Raw genomic sequence first — 6,177 nt, forward strand, 5'->3', positions numbered from 1 at the left:
CTCCCAAGGATCTGATGTTCCAGGTGCTTTGGGATGCAACAGAAGACTCCTTTGCCACCAAGCCTGTTGGTAGTAATGGCTGTCTGAGCAGCGTGAGCCTACCAAACAGATAAATATTTGCAGCTCAACTCTTTGAAAAGGGAGATAACAGCAGGACAAGGGGAAATGGTTTGAAGCTGAGGGAGGGAAGATTGAGGTTGGATGTCAGGGGGAAATTCTTTACTATGAGAGTGGTGAGGTGCTGGAACAGCTGCCCAGAGAGGCTGTGGATGCCCCGTCCATCCCTGGAGGTGTTCAAGGCCAGGTTGGATGGGGCCCTGGGCAGCCTGGGCTGGTATGAAATGTGGAGGTTGGTGGCCCTGCGTGTGGCAGGGGGTTGGAGCTTCATGATCCTTGAGGTCCCTTCCAGCCCTGGCCATTCAGTGATCTCTTTTAGCAATATTACTCCTTCTAGTATTCTTCACACCAGCAGTCCCATCAGCAGAGCAGGAGACACGGATGTAACAGGACTGCTTTGCTCATACAGCCCGCACAGCCAGGTAGCTGCTCATGTGCTTTGCTACTGATCCTGGCTGCACTGCCTCCGCGCAGCTGGCAATTTCTGACCTGCTAGTGAAAGTTTGTCACAGCTTCCCAACAACCAGAAAGCCTTCAGTGGGCTAACATTGCTTGCACAACTGCACCAGCAACCACTGCACCCACAAAATGCAATAAGGTGGCATTGCACAGGTTGCACAGAGAGGTGGTGGTGCTCCATCCCTGCAGACAGCCAAAGTCAGGCTGGACAGGGCTCTGAGCACTGATGGAGCTGTGGGTGTTCCTGCTCATCACAGAGGTTTGGATCAGATGGTCTTTGAGGGTTGGAGGGTGAATTGAAAATTCAAACAATTCTATGAAAAAGGCAGATTCACCCCTACGCCATGGAAATTGAGGTATTTATAGGAGTGCTGAGGGTAAAAAAGGGGCAACTGCAAGACTTGCATCTTTCATCTGAGATGTCCTGCTTGGAGCAGTGGGCACAAGGCAAGATGCAAACCTCATACCTGCTGGGACAGGGCTTGACAACCTTTCCAATGCATTTCTGGCACCAGCAAGCCTTTCCTGTTTGCACCACCCCATCACTTTTTAGTACCAGAAGCATTAACTTCTCATCAAAAGGCTTCCAGCATCTGTACATATTTAAACCATATTATTGTTGAAAGCAGTGTCTGAAAACAGCCTGTACCAAACAGTGTCCCCTATTTCCTTCTGCCAGCCAGTGCCTCTCATGGCTCAGCCATGTGCTCCCACACTATGAGCCAGCTGCTCCTGCAAGCCGTGCTCCAAGCACATGTCCTTGCATGGGATGTTCAGAATTATTTTATTGTTGTATGTCCTCACCGTATCCCTGAAGAGCTGCTTTTGGCAGGATTTGGACAAAGTTAGATGATTGGCTTCGAGCTTCTTTGTGTGCTTGCCCAATGCCAGGCTCAGGCACTGAACCCATGCCAGGTAATTCGTCATTTCTCCCTGAATGCTATAGACAGAGCCATGCTCTTAGAGTGTCAGATAAAGGCTTGAGAATTGCTTTTCAGCCCACCTAATGAGGGTTTGTGTTTCTCTATGGTTGGGAGGAGGATGGACAGTCTTAATTTCCGATTTCTTTCAAAGAAAGCAATTTTCTTCCACAAAAAGAGCAGGAATAATAGATACAATGTGGCTTATTCTGAGCACCCTTTAACCGTTCCTACTGATGCTTTCCTTTGTGCATCTTCTGACTAAGACTGGATCTCAGCATCCTCTTTAGTTACAGCCATATACTTTCCCTGCCACAAGACATTTCATGGGCTCCATGCACCACCAGCATCCTCTCTCTGATCTTCTCCAGGCTCCAAAACATTGCCCTTAAATTTGGGGTCCACCAGAGTGGGTTTCTCTACCCCAGCTCTGCAGGATTTGCCTCTTTGACACGAAGACACTGAGGCACAAGGGTCTCTGTGGGGACAGAGCTCAATTTCTTCTGTGCCTGATAATCACCTCAGTGCACCACACTGAGACTGGACAAGGCTCACCCAACCAACCTGGGACAAATCATCTTTACCACTTTTACACTTCTACAGGGGGTTTCTTGTTGCCCTGTGCTTGGTCAGATGCTAAGTACTAAGCCCTTTCCCACCCCATCTGCTTCTGATTCTCTCCACATTTACTCCATTCTTGCCAGTATTTCATCCCCACATCTGGAAAAATATAAAAATATTTTTTAAAGTTTGGTTACTATGGAACTTGGCTTCAAACTCACAGAAACAAGGAAAACTGAAGGCAAGACTGATGCTTACTTGGCCTCATGCACCCAGTGTGACTGCAGCCACAGGAGCCAAGCTTGTCCCAAACTGAGCGCTGTTATGCTGTGCCCATCCACCTGCTGCTCAGCCTCTGTCCTGTCCATGCCTGAGCACAATGGCTGCTTCAGGATGATGCTTCCACCTGCCTGGAAGGGCTTGATGTGAACATCATCCCCTCTGAAAGGATTTTCTTCTGTGGTTTAATTGTCTTTGTTTTTTTTAATGGAGAAAACCATCTGGATGACTGTCTGTAATGCACCAAAGCTGTGACTTAGGGCAAAGAGCATGCAAAAGGTTACTGAAGGTAGGAGGAGGCAGAAAATACAGATTTTGTTTGCACAGATCATGGCACTGAACATCCCATTGCCCCCATTCAGACCCCAGCTAGAGCTTCAAGCCTGTGAAGGATGCAAACACAATGAATGCCAACGTGATGAAAAGTGATGTGAAGAGCAGGGTCCCAATGACAGCCATCGTGTTTCTGAAAGCAGTGAGCCCAAAGCAAAGGCTTTTCTGTAGCAAGATGAAAAGAACAGAAATCACACATCCCAGCAGGCTGTGACTTCTGCTTCATGGTGCCACAAAGGGAACAAGCCATAGATGTAAGAGAAGAAAAGGGCACGAGGTCCCAGTTAGGTGTGTACGTCGGGGATTCTCTTGGAGATTCTCTTGACTACATGCCAATGAAATGTAATGAAATACAATGCAACCACTTGGATTGAGGGTGTTGAGCTAAAGAACCTCTGGTTAACCCTACCCAGCAAATCCTTTGTCAAAAAGTCACACCACAGCCAGGGGTTGGACATGAGCACAGAGCTGTGCCATGCAAATAAATACCAGCAGAGAAACGTTCTTTGTTGATGGCAACACTGAGATAATGGCAAACATTAATATCTAATGAGGAATAATGAGGGGAAAAGGGAATGAGGGGTGAGAGTGCTTTTATGCCAGCTCTTCTGACTGCCTTCAGTGAAGAAGGAGACTACAAGAAGGAGGAAAATGCTGAAAATTCAGATGCCAAAGAACAGCTCAGAAGTGCACACATCAGCCACAGTGCCCAAAGCACATCTTGGGCTCCTAAGAAGCCATCAGCATATTAGAAGGGTTGAGAGGAGGAGAGCAAACGCAAAGCCAATGTCTGAAGGGAAGCAGTGGGATGAGAACTGCTTTTTAGAACCTTAACTTCAATCTTCGTTAAATTAGTGCAACCGTTGCAAAGAGGGAAAATGTCTCCACCTCTTGTTTGTAAATCAATAGTAGACACTTTCCAAGCTCTTTGGTTGGGGTGAGGCATCTGTCACTCGTGATGTCCTTGCTGGGATGAGCTGAAGAAGAGTAAAGCCCAGGTTTGGGTTGGCCTGAGGTGCTGCTGGTTTTGTGGCTCTGATCTGTGCTGAAGCCATTTGGAAAGGAATGAGAAAATCCTTGGAGCTGCACCTTCCAGCAGAGCACATTCTGTTTATACTCCAAAATTCAGAGAAAATTAGTATATGAAATGTTTGGCAGTGAAAAAAACCCCAAAAGCCAAAGGCTCCATAGCTCAGGGGTTAGAGCACTGGTCTAGTAAACCAGGGGTCGTGAGTTCAAATCTCACTGGAGCCTGGGGTCCCTATTCATCTTGTGAAGACACACAGCCATATTCTTTCATTTTTCCCCATAGGAATGCTTGCATCATTTTTGCGAGCACCCCAGTTTAAGTGAAATGCTTCATAGAGCACCTACACCAAAGGACAGCAGCAAGAAGCAGCAAGAAATAGCAACGGTCAGAGTTAAGCCATTCAAATGAGTGCACTGAAATGTTATTAAAGTACAGAAATCAGAGATAGGAAAAAACTAATAACGAATCCCGCACACTTTGTAAAGTTCATTGATGAGAGAAGCTGAAATGGCTGCTGGAAACCCAGACAGGTCTGGTGCATTTCTTCATACTTCAGCACAACAATCGAATTATGTTTCCAGAGCTCGGTAATTACAGAGTTGGCTGTGAAATAATAAATATGATGTGTGGAGGAGAAGTGACGTTGGTCTTCTGCAGAGTTTGTTGGGGAGGGGGTGAGAAAGTTCCCATTTTTAAGAAAGAGAAAAGGCAAGGAATTACACTTGTGTTGTATCTTGAGCTCAGCCTGTTGCACTTCAGATTTGTGGGGTACTGCATTTTGCCTTGACACATTTCCCATATTTTTTGCTCACTTTCAAATAGATTTCCCACTTCATTCCTTCAAAACGATCCAAACTGGTGAAGTGAAAGGACATTTCAGGATTCCCATCCACAGGACAGAAAAAGAAGGCTTGCAAGTCTGAACTGATCTGCCCTGTGAAGGTGGACATTGGGTGCCACCGAGGACATGGAGCCCAGTGGTTCCTTTCATCCCATTCTTTGCAGATCTCTTTCCCAAAGCAGAGAGCGCGTTCTGCTCCTGGGTGATGCATTTCTCCACATGAGAAGTGACCTGCAGGAATTTCCTAGCTTTCGTCTGTGTATGTCACAACAAGGCTAAAGAAACAAAACTCAGCAGGATTCCCACTAATCCGCAGCCTACCAGACTAGCACAAGTTATTGTTATTTTAACCCGAGGTACTGGAAAATGGAAAGTCGTGACAGTGTTTTACTAAAAGGGAATTTGTCTCCAGACTGTTGTGGCTATGTGCCTGTTTACCCTGCCCCTCATTCTGGCTTATCTCTTTATTTCACTTTCATATGACACCAATGAGCAAGAGCCAAAAACATCCTAGTTGCTCACACTCACTCCTGCACTCAGGCTTCCAACTACAGCTCAGCTGAGCCCAACATTGATGGAAACGATCCTCTGAAAAATTAATGCCTCTCATCTCTGCACAAATGACAAATGTTCAGGATATGTTTTGCTGAATTCTTAATCTATACAATACTTAATATTAATGTAGAAACTCCTCTTCCAGCAGCCCTGTTGCAATACATAACCAGGCATGAGCCCAATGCAAAGATGGCTTTAACAGTGGCCCTTGGACTAGTCTTGGCTCAATGCCTTCACATCAGTGGTCCATCATCTCTTGTTCTGCTGAAAGCAAAGACAGCCTGGCAGGAAGGGCAAAAGGGCCAAGTGCTTTCGGCCAATATCCTGAAGCCCATTAAATCTGAGGGAAAGGAAGGCTGGTTCTTCATCTTCACCAGCCTGTGAAATGGTGCAGGAAGGGCTGTGTGGCTCTGCTCAAGGACTGTAAGATGCTTGGTCCCCCTGTAGCTTTCCTCAGGAAGAATTTCTGCTCTTTAAACTCATGATATCTCCTAAGCCAGACCTAGGTAGTCTTTTGTTGCTTTCTTGAGAGAAATTTAAAGGCATCAGCCTGTACATTCTAGTAAATTGGTTTTTCATGTTTTCCTGAAAACATCAGAATAGCATTTCTATTTAAAAAGAAGAAAAAAACAACAGAGCAACATCCCAGATACTTTGCATTTCTCCGTCATGATTTTCATTCCTGGGTCTCCCTCCAAAAGTTGCATCAAGCTGGGCAGAGAAATCATTTATTCCAACACAAAGAGCACTGACCTTTGTGGGGCAGCAGCTGGATCACGGTGGTGCCCACGGTCCTGCCCTGAACCCAAGGACCACATTAACAGATTACAGATTAACCATGTTTCTACCTTTGTCTGAGCACAAGGTCTACAGCCAGCATTTCAGCCTAAATGGCATGGAAAATCTTGCCTGTATTGCATCTTTGTTTATTTCCCTCTCAGGGCTGAAGAGTTCCTTGTTACAGAATCACAGAACCTAGGGGTTGGAAGGGACCTCAAGAGATCCTCAAGTCCAAGCCCTGCCAATGCAGGTACCTACAGCAGGTCACACAGGTAGGCATCCAGGTGGGTCTTGAATATCTC

General features: G+C 46.2%; 1 non-coding gene across 1 annotated transcript; it reads left to right on the top strand.

The window, feature by feature from the left end:
• The first annotated feature begins 3,850 nt into the window (after positions 1–3,850).
• Positions 3,851–3,923, top strand: TRNAT-AGU (transfer RNA threonine (anticodon AGU)). Its single transcript has one exon. It is a non-coding gene; the product is annotated as a tRNA-Thr (tRNA).
• The last annotated feature ends 2,254 nt before the right edge of the window (positions 3,924–6,177 follow it).

Source organism: Phasianus colchicus, chromosome 19, assembly GCF_987193195.1.
Source record: "Phasianus colchicus chromosome 19, bPhaCol1.hap1.1, whole genome shotgun sequence".
NCBI lineage: Eukaryota > Metazoa > Chordata > Aves > Galliformes > Phasianidae > Phasianus > Phasianus colchicus.